The sequence below is a fragment of the Siphateles boraxobius genome, unplaced genomic scaffold (genome assembly GCF_051911475.1).
Source record: "Siphateles boraxobius isolate OS27281-9 unplaced genomic scaffold, OSU_SipBor_1 41, whole genome shotgun sequence".
NCBI classification, from domain to species: Eukaryota; Metazoa; Chordata; class Actinopteri; order Cypriniformes; family Leuciscidae; genus Siphateles; species Siphateles boraxobius.
In genome coordinates, this window is record NW_027509042.1 from 8,344,801 (window position 1) to 8,358,401 (window position 13,601).

General features: G+C 44.7%; 1 protein-coding gene across 13 annotated transcripts in view; it reads left to right on the forward strand.

The window, feature by feature from the left end:
• foxp1b (forkhead box P1b) overlaps positions 1 to 13,601 on the forward strand; it is a 189,399-nt gene that overhangs the window by 7,270 nt on the left and 168,528 nt on the right. For 11 of the 13 annotated variants that reach the window (XR_013192963.1, XM_077198089.1, XM_077198081.1 and 8 more), the window contains exon 2: positions 321 to 390. The exons of the other annotated variants lie outside the window; for them this stretch is intronic. The gene's annotated coding sequence lies outside the window, so the exon portion shown is untranslated. The remainder of the gene's footprint in view (positions 1 to 320; positions 391 to 13,601) is intronic. 13 annotated transcript variants of the gene reach the window in all.

Consider the following 13,601-nt stretch of genomic DNA (forward strand, 5'->3'; position numbering starts at 1 on the left):
ATCTTTTGATTTAATATCATAGAGCGGCGAGATGGGAATTTTGAGTGCATTTCTGTGTACTTCATATACAATTGTTTACAGTGATTAAATGGATACTTTCAGGAGGGTTTATCACTTTGCTATGATTTAGTGTAATGGTTAGAGCAAATTACACTTTGATTAATGAAAAATGTATCCATATTCAAAAACAAATGTCAACCTAAATTGAATTCAGGTTGTGGAACATTTTTTTTTTTTATTGACGGTAAAGCCATAAAGAAAAATCATATTCATCAGTACTGCAACATTGACTGTTGATGTTTGTATATTTGTGGTTTCAGACACCTCAACGAGACTAAAGGGATTTAAGCATACAGTCTACAATCACCTGTCAATTTACCTGCTGAAACAGTAAGAAACTTCATACTTATTCTTTTTACACAAGCTCTTTTTCATTTACAATGGATTGTAATGCTACTTAAATTGTCTTTTTCCACACATTTGTTTTTCTTTTTTTGGTCACCACTGATATATCAGCCCATATTTATATATTTTGAGATCATCAGCATTGACTGATATTTGTTGTTTTTGTTGAGAATTATTACATATAGAGCATACATTATATTTGCATTTATATGGGAAATTGATCACCCCAATCAGCCATTAATAACACGTTTGGTCTACGTGTCACAGTTTTGCATTAAAAGACTCTAAACAATCTGCAGAACAGTAAAAATGGAGTACAGCTTCAACAATCAACTCCAAATGCAACCTAATAATAAATAATAATAATATGTTTATTTTTTAATAGAGGCTTTCAAGATTCCAAGGTCGTTTCACAAAATAATACAAACATTCAATTTCAATTCAATTTCATACAAATTAATTCCTAAGCATAATAGATATGACATCTGAAGTTATCATTCTTGAGAATTACTATTCTCCTTAAGTTTAGATAGTCCTCCAATGGCCCTTGCCAATCATGGCCTCCTAATAGTCCCCATCCACTGAATTGTCTCTCTCACTGTCTCTCCTCTCTCCACCTATAGCTTATGTGTGAGCGCACTGGCGCTGTTGTACTGTGGCTGCTGCACACTGGTGGTGGTTGAGGAGAGATCCCGACATGATTGTAAAGCGCTTTGGGTGTACAGTAGTAGTAGTACATATGAAAAGGGCTATATAAATGCCTCATTCATTCATTCATTCTCAGTGGTAACTGGCAGTCGAATAACCAAATTATTTAGTCATGGGTTTTAAACGGGCACGACGGCAAATGGATGTCAAGTAAATGATGCAATTTATTCCCCTTTTCCTCCTCCTCGCCAGGCGGGCTGCCACGGGACTTCTGCCAGCCTTAAATAAGTGTTACCCAGATGGCACTTGCATGACGCCCACTTGGTTACAGAATTGTTCCGCGGGAATAACTCGGCTTGCCACAACAAGCAATAGGTCAATTGAGCAGTGAGTGCCTGTTGCTTGACCCGTTTTGCATATGCAAATCTGCTAATGTTGTGTCATTTCGGTAAATTCCAGGGGAAGGCAGGCTCTCGGGGCTTCCTAAATGAATTGGAAAGGAGCCCAGTTAATGAGGGCGGAGGGGAGAGAGGTAAAAAGAGGAGACGCTTGCTTCCTCAGCTCACTTCCTTTTGCAAGTACATCACTTCCAAGTGTCTCGGCTTTGCGCGAGCTGTGGTAAAGGGACATGTCTGTAGTTGGGCTCTCGTGGTAACTTGGATAAGTAATTTTTTTTTTGACCTCTCTTGCTCTTTTTGTTTTTTTGAACAAAATTCTATTTTTAGGAGGTGTGGAAGACAATGCCATGGTGTTTTCTCTCTCTTTTCACTCCATCGGCGTCCACTTTCGATACCTATTTATTCCTCTCTCTTTTTCTTTCCCTGTCTTTCTGCTTTGTCTATCCTTTTCTCACTTTCACCTTCCAACCCAACCTCTTTTATTTTCTGCCACACTTTTTACGCTTCATGGCGTGTAGGCGGGCTGCTCTATGGGTGTCTTCTGTTTTTTTCCTGGTCTTTACAATTTTTGCTTGTCAGATTGTACGAAATGTTCCCAGTGAAATCTTGGGTAAAGGCCACGGCTTTTATTGCGGACAGTGCGATATACATCTTTGTTGAATTTGGTCACAATTAACAGTGTTGTTTGGCTGTTTTACTGTACATCAGTCATGTCATGTTTTGACATCCTTATTGACAACCTAAATTGGAATGGTACTATGTAAATATTGGCAACGCTTTGCCTGGAAAATATACAAAAAAGAATTGTTATAGAAATGTCTTAGTTTCAGAATTTGTCACAACTTGTACAGTGTGTGCCCCGACTTAAGTGAACTGTGTTCTCTACATCTCCCTAACATGCCACAGCTGCAATCGATGCTGGCCGAGCCGACAGCAGGAGCAGGACAATGAGATGATTTTCTTCTGCCAAGACTTAAGTAAACAATCCAACAATCCATAGGCCCGAAAAAACCCTCACAATACAAGCTCAGCTTACAACAACCCAAAGACCTTGTTTTCATTTCTCATGCTTTTTACTAAACAAACACTCACACTGCATATCACAATTTTTACCCCATTGGCAGCCTGTTACATTTTGTAACATTATAGTTCTCTTACGAGAGTATCTCTCGTACTGCGTAATATCTTACGCTATGGGGAAAACTCTTTTCCACGAGATATTGAAGCCAAAAATTATCCTTTAATTTTGATTAATGTTAAACGCTGTGCGGCAGCGTGCAGACATAGGCAAGACGGCTCGCGCGCCTATTGGCTGCCCTGCGGCAACAGCAGCAAGCCTATCGAGAGAGGCCCTGCGTGACGTGACATCCAATGGGGGCGCTTCGCGCCCATTTCGTCACGTCCCGCCAGAATAGGCGTGGCCTTGGCCTGTAAATACACTCGACAGGCTGATACAAACTGATTTTCATCTCTTCAGCGAAGCACTACTGCATCGCTGGATCCGGAGTGAGAAGCCACGCCGTCTGATAGTAAGCCTTCTGCGGGACGAGCCTTCGAGCCTGAAGCCGCTGGCCTTCACCTCGCCGCCTTCAGCCGCCGTACCTGCTACGCTTTCCGGCGTTAATATCCTTTTTCACTGCTAGAGTGTGTGTTCGCCGTCGCGACTCACACTCTCTCTCTCTCTCTCTCTCTCTCTCTCTCTTTATCTAAAAGAGCAGCGTCTTTTTGAAGACCCTTCGTTCCTGTGGAACTATTGCCATGGTGACTCTGAGGACTTGCCTGGCATTTTTTCTCCGAGTCTGCACTCCCGCCCGCTGTAGTGCCGCGCCGCAAAGCGCCGTACTCAGCGGGTCCTCGAGCCTTCTCCAGCCCGTGAAAGCTCGCCGGTTCGCCCGCCAGCTTCGCCAGCTTCAATCGAGTCGCTCGCTGACGGCTTCCGCCATTAGGCATGCGTGGGCATGCGTCACCGGCGAAATGAGGAAAGAGTGTATTTTTAGTCCCGCCGAGGCCGGACCAATCTCCATTTCTCAAACATTTCTCAGCTCCTCTTAGTTTGAGCGGCTGAAAATGTCAATATTGCAGCAATGAGACTGTTGTATAACACGCACGCCTGCAAACAAACGCCAACACACACAAAACTGTGATGACGCTCTATTATGTGTTCGAGCTATTTTAAGCTTTTGTCGTTTCCCCCTGTGGCTCAGTGGCGAAACCAAAGCCATCGCACGGGAGACCCGTGTTCGATCCCAGCGCTCGCAGCAGATAAAATTTAGTCTCGCCGCGGCCAGACTTGCACTGAAACCTTTCGCTCGTTCAGTTCCAAGAAAATGTGACTGTTCCAGTGTATTTTGCAGTAAACAAGCCGGTACCATGGCCCGCTTGCCTGCACAGAAATGCCGTTTCCACGGCAACCCAGAAAAATCATATAAGCAATGTATTTTCTGGTATTCCGGCCACAGCCGATGGTGTTATGAGTGTAATAAAAATGCCCACAGCCCAGTGTTCATTTCTACACACAAACACAGCCCGCCACAGTGCAGGGCTCGCACATATGAAATCGACTCATGTCAATTGTGCATTAAATGTAGTGAATGTGCCCACAACCCAGTGCCCACAAACACTACACTCTGCATGTGCCACGTTTTCTGTAAAACGAAACCAACACACATACAGTCAGCTAAGACCCACGGTGTTTAAGTCTCGCCACGGCCAGACTCCACCGAAACCTCTCGCTCGTTCAGTTCCAAACAATGTGACTGTTCCAGTGTATTTTGCAGTAAACAAGCCGGTACCACAGCCCGCTTGCCTGCACATTAACGCCATTTTTACGGCGACCCAGATAAATCCCAAAAAAGAGTGTATTTTCTGGTATTCCGGCCACGGCCGATGGTGTTATGAGTGTTGTAAGAATGCCCACGTCTCAGTGCCCATTCCCACACACAGACACAGCCCGCCACAGTTCAGGGCTAGCACAAATAAAATCGACTCATGCCGATTGTGCAAACGTAGTGAATGTACCCACGACACAGTGCCCACAAACACTACACGATGCGTGTCCCACGGTTTCTGTAAAAACGAAACCAACACATATTCAGTCAGCGCAAGCCGACGGTGTTTTCAGTGCAGTAAATGTGCCCGCTGTCCCGCGCCCACATTCGCTCACAGACACGCTGAACCCTACGGGGTTTGTCCCGCACGCTCTCTCTCTACAATCTGTCATAGAGAAATCGAGCGTGACCAGGCTGCCTGCCGTGATCGGCGCACCCCGCCTCGCACACTTTAAACACAGTGTTTATGTCTCAGCACACCGAAGCTCTGCAGCCGCCGCTATGCCGCGGCCAGAGCCCGGATCTCATTCTGCCTCTAGCTATTCACGCAAATGCGTGGGCAAAGCTTCCCGGGGTATCAGAATGGGTGTTGAACACTATAAAAAGAGGCTATTCGCTACAGTTCGCTCGACGTCCCCGCCGTTACACGGCGCGTGTCGAAACCACGGTAGACAACAAAGTATCTCATCTACTTCAAACCGAAATAGCGAAACTACTGAGCAAAGGGGCCATAGAACCTTTATCTCAGAGCGAAGGGGGTGTATACAGCAGATATTTTCTGGTACCGAAAAAAGACGGGGGTCTCAGACCCATTCTAGATCTGCGACAGTTGAACAAAGCGCTTCTGAAACGCAAGTTCAAAATGCTGACAACCAGCAAAATCCTCGCGCAAGTGCGCCAGGGAGACTGGTTCATGTCAATAGATCTGAAAGATGCCTATTTCCAAATACAGATTACGTCACGTCACAGGCGATTTTTGAGATTCGCCTTCGAGGGCCAGGCATATCAATACACAGTCCTACCGTTCGGCCTGTCCCCAGCACCCCGCATATTCACGAAGTGCATGGACGCGGCTCTCGCACCCCTGGGACTTCAGGGCATGCGAATTTTGAACTACTTGGACGATTGGTTGATTCTAGCTCGATCACGATCAGAGCTCATAGAACACAAGACCACATTACTCGAGCATCTCGAGAATCTGGGTCTCACAGTCAATTGGGCGAAGAGTTCGCTGTCTCCCAGCCAGAAAATTTATTTTCTGGGAACAGTGATAGACTCGCTGCCTATGACAGCAAGTCTGTCGCCGGAGCGGGGACTGGACATTCAGCGCGCCGTGAAATCCTTCCGCCGCGGCTCTATAGTCCCGCCCAAACGGTTTCAGAAAATGCTGGGTCTCATGGCCTCAGCATCTTCGGTACTTCAGCTGGGCCTGCTTCGCATGCGCCCACTGCAGTTATGGCTGAAAGCGCGAGTTCCGCCCGGGGCATGGGCCGCTGGTCTGTTTCGCCTCAGGGTCGACAGGAAATGCGTCTCGGCTCTGAAACCTTGGAAAAAAGCCGACTGGTACCAGTCAGGCGTGAGTCTGGGGACTCCCTCGAGTGTGATGGTGGTGTCCACGGACGCCTCCACCTCGGGATGGGGAGCGCTGCTCGAGGGCAGACCGTTCTTTGGCCAGTGGTCAGAACGGGAGAAGCTCCTACACATAAAATGTCTAGAAATGCTGGCAGTAGACAACGCGCTAAGGCGCCTTTGTCCCCAGATAAAAGGCCGCCACGTCTTAGTCCGGTCGGACAACATGTCAGTGGTGGCGTACATAAATCACCAGGGCGGCGTCAGGTCCCGAAGCCTTTACAGGCTGACGAAACACCTCCTGGACTGGGCTCAGCACAACCTGCTTTCACTGAAAGCAGCGCATGTGCCTGGTCACCTGAATCTGGGACCAGACAGACTGTCCAGAAACAATGTCCCAGCAGGGGAATGGTCGCTGCACCCGCAGACGATCCAACTGCTGTGGGAGACATTCGGCAGAGCGCAGGTGGACCTGTTCGCGTCCCAGGAAAACGCTCACTGTCCGAACTTTTTCTCCAAGAGCAGGGATGCGCTGGCCCACGTATGGCCCCGACGCCCCCTCTATGCTTTTCCCCCCATCTCGCTCCTGCCTCAAGTGCTGGAACGAACCAGGGAAAATGGATGCCCAGTGCTGCTCGTGGCTCCGCTATGGACGAACCAGACTTGGTTCCCAGTCCTATTAACAGCTGACCAGCACTGCCCCGTGGCCGATACCGGTGAGGAGAGACCTCCTCTCTCAGGCAAAGGGCTCGATTTGGCATCCTCGCCCGGAATTATGGTCCCTACATGTGTGGGCCATCAACGGGTACCCGCTAACCTCCCGGAGGGAGTGTTAAACACGATCACGCAGGCTAGGGCCCCATCTACTAGACGGCTCTACTCCTCGAAATGGTCAGTGTTCTCTACCTGGTGTCAAGCTCAGGGCTTTTCACCCGTAGACTGCGGGGTTATGGAAGTGCTCTCCTTCCTTCAGGAGCTGCTGGATAAGGGTAGAACCCCGTCCACGCTCAAAGTATACGTGGCGGCCATAACGGCGTTTGCAAAACTGACGTCTGGCCAGTCAATGGGGAAAAACGACCTAGTCGTGCGATTCCTCAGGGGAGCTCGGAGGCTGAATCCTCCCAGACCTCCCTCAGTCCCTATGTGGGACCTTTCTACGGTTCTGGAAGCCCTTAAAGGTGCCCCATTTGAGCCAATCCATTTGTCAGACATGAAGCACCTGTCTTTCAAAACGGTATTTCTATTGGCTCTTGCTTCAATGAAGCGCGTGGGGGACTTACAAGCGCTTTCAGTAAGCACGTCCTGTATGGAGTTTGGGCCTAATGACTCAAAAGTCATACTCAAACCAAGGCATGGGTACGTGCCCAAATCCCTCAACACACCGTTCAGGGCCCAGGTTATTTCCCTGTGCGCCCTCCCGGTGAACAATGAGGAGGCGGATGCTAATCTCCTTTGCCCCGTCAGGGCGCTGAGAGCTTATGTGTCCCGCTCGTCTGTCTTCAGGCGGACCGAGCAGCTCTTTGTTTTGTTTGGCGGACGCTCCAAGGGACTGGCCGTATCAAAACAGAGTCTATCCAGATGGATAGTCGATGCCATAGTGCTGGCTTACACTTCTAAGGGCCTGCAGTGTCCTTTGGGTGTCAGAGTGCACTCCACGAGAGGCGTGGCCTCTTCGTGGGCGTGGTCTAGTGGGATTTCCTTGCATGATATCTGTATGGCGGCGGGCTGGGCCTCGCCGTCTACATTTATACGGTTCTATAACCTAGAGGTTCCCGCCTTACAGGCCAATCTGCTGTCGGTCTAGAATTCAGTACTATCTGTCCCGCTGCGCCGGCGCAGAATGCTGAGTTTTGCTTGAGTATCGCTCACTGATCGATAGAACAGCTCCATGGGTGTTGAATAACCCGTACTTTTGCCCAGTTCAGGCTGAACGCGTTCACCCTGTCTGCGGGAAATACTGTTAACATAACTAGCTCCTGTTGGGATGCTATTTCATGGGGAATGATGCTTGTAGCCTCTCTTCTCCGACTCTCTGTGAGTCTACGGTGATTATGCACTATATGAGCCCCGGGCTACTGCCCTTGGGACTTTAGTGTGGGATCCCAGTACGCACGCCGTCTTACATTGTGTTCCCCATAGCGTAAGATATTACGCAGTACGAGAGATACTCTCGTCAGAGAACGTACTCGGTTACTAACGTAACCTCGGTTCTCTCTAGAGAGGGAACGAGTACTGCGTATCTTGCCGTTCATACAACAGCGCTGGTTCGCTTCAGTGATGAAAACCAGTTTGTATCAGCCTGTCGAGTGTATTTACAGGCCAAGGCCACGCCTATTCTGGCGGGACGTGACGAAATGGGCGCGAAGCGCCCCCATTGGATTTCACGTCACGCAGGGCCTCTCTCGATAGGCTTGCTGCTGTTGCCGCAGGGCAGCCAATAGGCGCGCGAGCCGTCTTGCCTATGTCTGCACGCTGCCGCACAGTGTTTTACATTAATCAAAATTAAAGGATAATTTTTGGCTTCAATATCTCGTGGAAAAGAGTTTTCCCCATAGCGTAAGATATTACGCAGTACTCGTTCCCTCTCTAGAGAGAACCGAGGTTACGTTAGTAACCGAGTACGTTTTACAAACAGGACATTTTCGGGTGCATTTAAAACCCTTAAATACAAAGGTTTGAACTTCAGAATTGCAATTTGATTTTGATTGTTGAAATAGATGGATTTGTATCACATCATTTTTAATAAATTGTTGGACCAGGATGGAAGAACACTTAATTTTCAAGAATGCATTACATGTGTTGATTTTTCTTTCCATTATAATTCAGTAAATTCCTCTTTATTTCAAACAAGTTTCAGTTGAACTTCATGTAGAGTGTGACTAATTTATTTAAAATTCCAACTAATGAATTGAAAGGAGCCAATTTAGTAATCTTGTTTTAACAGTTTATTGAAAGTCTGCTTTCTCAAAAAAGAAAGAGGGCATTTAGGTGGAGATATATTTGTTGGTTTGTTGTATTGGTGTGCATTAAAATTCAGTTAGAAAAAGAGAAATTGTAGTATAATAAAGTTGGCTGTCTAGAAAGTGTCTTTTTCTGTCTTTTTTAAATAAGCGGCAAATTAGAGAGCGGTTTGAATCAGTCCGTTTACATTCGATTTCGCAATCACTCCTCTGTACTATAAGATGCCAGTGTGTAAAAGTCAAGCCAAAGAGTTTTTTTCTTTACAGGCAGTAAAATTGATTGTTTTAGCACCTTACAAATAACAGCAATAATTGGATGTGCATATAACCTCAATTATCAAAATTTAAATGCTGCGGATTCTCCTTTGGAATTTAATTATATCGCAGCTTGTAATCGACTATAAACCCAAACAAAACAATCAAAACATATTAACAGGCTCAGCGTGATAAGGGAAACAATCTGAGATAAACCATCTCATGGATTCCTCATGGAACCTCCTCACCTTGTATTTGCTCCTGTGTGATCTCTCTGAAAGCATCAAAGGATGCAAGCTCTCTCTAATGTTTCTCTTCCTTCTACCCAGAGAATAACCCCTCGATCACACTGCCAGCATTCTTTTTTAAAAGCGCAAAGAAAGATGAATTTGGGCCATAAAGGCGCGTATCACAAGGGCTTTTTATCCTAAATGGTCCTTAGAATTGTTATCTATAGGGATGGCGCATTCCCAGCACTGTCGTGTTCAATCAAGTGTCCACTTAGCCGCGGCCAGGAGTAATTGTCCCCAAGTGGGCCACACACTGACCTGTTAATGTCTGTGTTGACCCTCTAACCTTGTCAGCACGTCTTAGAACAGAGCTCTAAATCATCTCGATCTCCTCCGGCTCTTCCCGTGCTGCCGGGTCAAAACAGAGACCGCCTCAGGCAGACCACTCCCTTAAATTGTCCTGTCTTTGGTAGGTCATTGTCTTGAGGATGAGGTCCAGATACAGGATCCACACTTCTTTATTGCTGCACAATCATGGTGGTGGTAATTAAGTGCTGTGTAGTGCAATAGTAGATGAAACACACATACAACTGTATGATAATGCAGTAAAACTATAAAAACACACTATAAAGAGTATTTACTGTGTGTGGAACACTTGTAAATGGATTTTAGTGTGTCTGTGCAAAACTTGTTACCACAATGCTAGTTTTTGTGGTTGGCTGCAAGAGCATTGCTGTGTGGTTGCTAAGTTATGGCTGATGTTTACACACTGATGTTAAATAATTTGCAGATTTTGAAAAACCACCAGCACCACCAATAAATGTTCTTTGGTGGTTCTTTGCATCACCTGAGGTTCTTAGGTATTTTTTATCAAGAACCATTTTTCACTGTATAGGGCCAGAGACTTTATAAGGAGAGGAGATTAGGGATGCTCAGATCAGGATTTTTGCAGCCGATACAGACTACCGATTTCTTATCATATGATTGGCTGATACAGATTCCAATCATTCAAGCTTTATATAACATGTAAGCTTTCTGTTGACTCCTTACACCCTGAATGCATTTTTAATGATTTCATGTCTAATTGGGATACTTGAAAGTAATGGCTTATAACTCTACAAAAAAGTATCATCAAGTACATAGTCTCATTTGATAGAAAACCTTTTAAATTTCAAATGAAATATATTTTGATCTGTTGCTTAGAAAACCCCAGAAAAGGTGACTTTTAATTTATTGATTTATTATTCATTTTTGACATGAGTATTAGAAAAAGGACCCTATATCTGACAGGCCATAAAAACAATTTTGGACTTCTTCACAATCATGCCAACTGCATATGGGCCAAATTTTGCACAGACAATAACGTCAGCTTTCGCTCTCTTTTCTCAGATGGTGCAGTGACACACACCCGCCTCCTCTCACTCACTCGTCTCATTCACTCTGGTAAATAGTGCTTTTATTGCGCATAATTATTCATTCCTGCAGGTTTGGTGCTCAGACCAAAAGCGCATACGCCACTGATCTTTATAAGTGGAGGGCACATAAGGCTAGGGCTGGGTATCGTAACAAAATTTTCGATACCGATACCTTGACTTCGATACCGGTTCCTGAACGATACTTTTTTCGATACCAATTTTATCAATATAACATTACCTAAAAAAAAAACTTTGATTTTTTCAGTTTGTTGACTTTTTTACACTCATATTTTGAGTCTGTAAAAAAGCACCAATGCTAAAGTTTTCTATGTTTCCTAATCATTTAACAACATGTATTCTTTACTTCAATGAGCTCATTGTTTCTGCCTTAACTTAATGCATTGTTTAACAATGAAACACAGTCACCCCTGATAACAGATCACTCTAAATTGTAATTTATTTAGACACATGCATTTTCTGTAAAGCTCCTTTGAAACGATATGTATTGTGAAAATGCTATACAAATAAATGTGAATTGAATTAAATATAGGCTACTGGGGTGCGGGATATATCCCTCGCGCTCAGCACACATGAAGCTTGCGCAAAGCACAGGCAAAAGTAGCCTAATGATTATGGATGTGTCGGGAAACGATAGCAAGGAGATATTTTAATTGTTTATTAATGAACAAGTGTTTACTAAACGTGTTGGCTGCAAAGATGATTATTGCGATTTTGCGATGCTGACTCGTCATCCCTGCAGTAGTGAACGCGCCCGCACGACTATATGGATTAGGTAATCAAACTATTTATTTCTAATTGTTTCGTTTAAAAGTAGACATATTTTGAACATATATAGAACTATTTCTCATGTCTGTGAGGCAGGTATCCTATACGCTGAGTTTTGGTTTATATGTGACGGGCTGCAGTTCTTGTAGTCGAAGACGGATAAACTTTCTACTCTCGAGTGTATTCTGTGCGCTTTTAAGTGCCTTATCAGATTTACCGTGTTATCGGTCTTGGCAGCAATTATCTTGTCGAAAATATTGCATCGTGTGCTTATGGCATCGAGTCGGGTACATATGTACACTTTTGATCATTTCTACATATTTTATATCTATCTGGGTTGGACGCTTACACACACACACACACACACTACAGCCTCACGTGGGACGAGCCACGTCTCTGGGCAGCCGCGTAAACTAGTGTTTTTCCGCCACAGCCAATCATACTGCATGTTTATTGTTTCACTGACGTTGACGAGATTAACCACTTAAACAAGACATGTTTCGAGGCAATTCAGTCGGTACCTAAAAAGTACCGAACTCGGTACCCAGCCCTACTACATAAGGCGCCTCTCAGTTAGGGCTGGGCGATATGGTCAAAAAATCATATCTCAGTATTTTTTTGTTAAATGGCGATATACGATATCTCGGTAATTTCTACGTTTTTCTATTTGGATAAAGAAAATCTGTATTTATTAAAAAAATATATATTTTTACATCCTGCTCAATGATATCCAAACAATGTCGATATTGAAGGATATGGAAAAAAATATAGCGAATGTAATGTACTGTAGGCTATGCAATATTAATATATGCAAAAAGGTGGTTAAAATCACATTAAATTCTAACATTACAATCTAAAAACAAAAAAAATGCTTTTGTTTTTAAAATGACTAAAGGCTAAACTAAAAATAAAAATAAAAAACAAAAGCACAAACTAGGCTAATTATATTAGCCTGCATCTGATTACCCCCATTATAATGGTCACTTTCATAAAAATATACTTGTAGGTTTAAAATTTCACATATGGCACATTTATTGTCTAGGTTAGTTAGGACCTTTGTAAACAAACAAACAAAAAAAGCCTCAACAGGCCATATGCAAAAAAGTTTGAAAAATTATTTCGCCAGCATAAAGCTTTGCTCAAATAAAGCAAAAGTGAATTGCAGTTTATGTCCACCAAGCGAGAGAGAGTGAGAGAGAGTGAGAGAGAGAGTGAAAGAGTGAGAGAGAGTGAGAGAGAGTGAGAGAGAGTGAGAGAGAGAGAGTGAGAGAGAGAGAGTGAGAGAGAGAGAGGGACGAGCGAGAGGTAGTACTGCGTGAATGCGCTACGGCGCTCTACAATCAAATACGATATTGAATGGGCTTAGTAAAAAAAAAATTGTTAATAATATTCGAAAATCAATGTGTGGCGGTCAGCGTTGATATTGTGGCAGGCCGCCACAAATAAATGAACGTATGGGAAACCCTGCCATTTGACTGACAAGCGCCGCCTCCCCACACAAAAGAACATGCAACTAACAAGAGGGTTCACCGAGAGTCTCTTTGGTAGAGAGAGATAGAGAGAGAGAGAGAGAGACGAGGAAAACAAACAAGCATGCAAATGGAAATTATCGCGGCTGGAAAAATTATCGAGGTCATTTTTTTTATCGTGCGATTAATTGATTTATTGACTCGCGACAGGCCTACCTGTAGGGCAGCGAGGCAACAAATCAACTGCCTAAGCTTTTGGATAAAGTCACTGATTCATTCAGCAAACAAAACGTGTTACTGTAACATGTTCACTGGACCCCTGCTGGATCCCTTTCAGTTTGCTTACAGAGCAAACAGGTATGTGGATGATGCAGTCAACATGGGACTGCATTATATCCTGCAACATCTCGACAGACCAGGGACTTATGCAAGGATCCTCTTTGTGGACTTCAGTTCGGCCTTCAATACCATCATACCTGGTCTTCTCACAGCCAAACTGACTCAGCTCTCCATACCATCCTCGATCTGTCAGTGGATCACCAGCTTCCTGACGGACCGGCAGCAGTGAGTGAGACTGGGGAAACACACATCCAGGACTCTCACCACCAGCACTGGCGCCCCCCAAGGGTGCGTTCTCT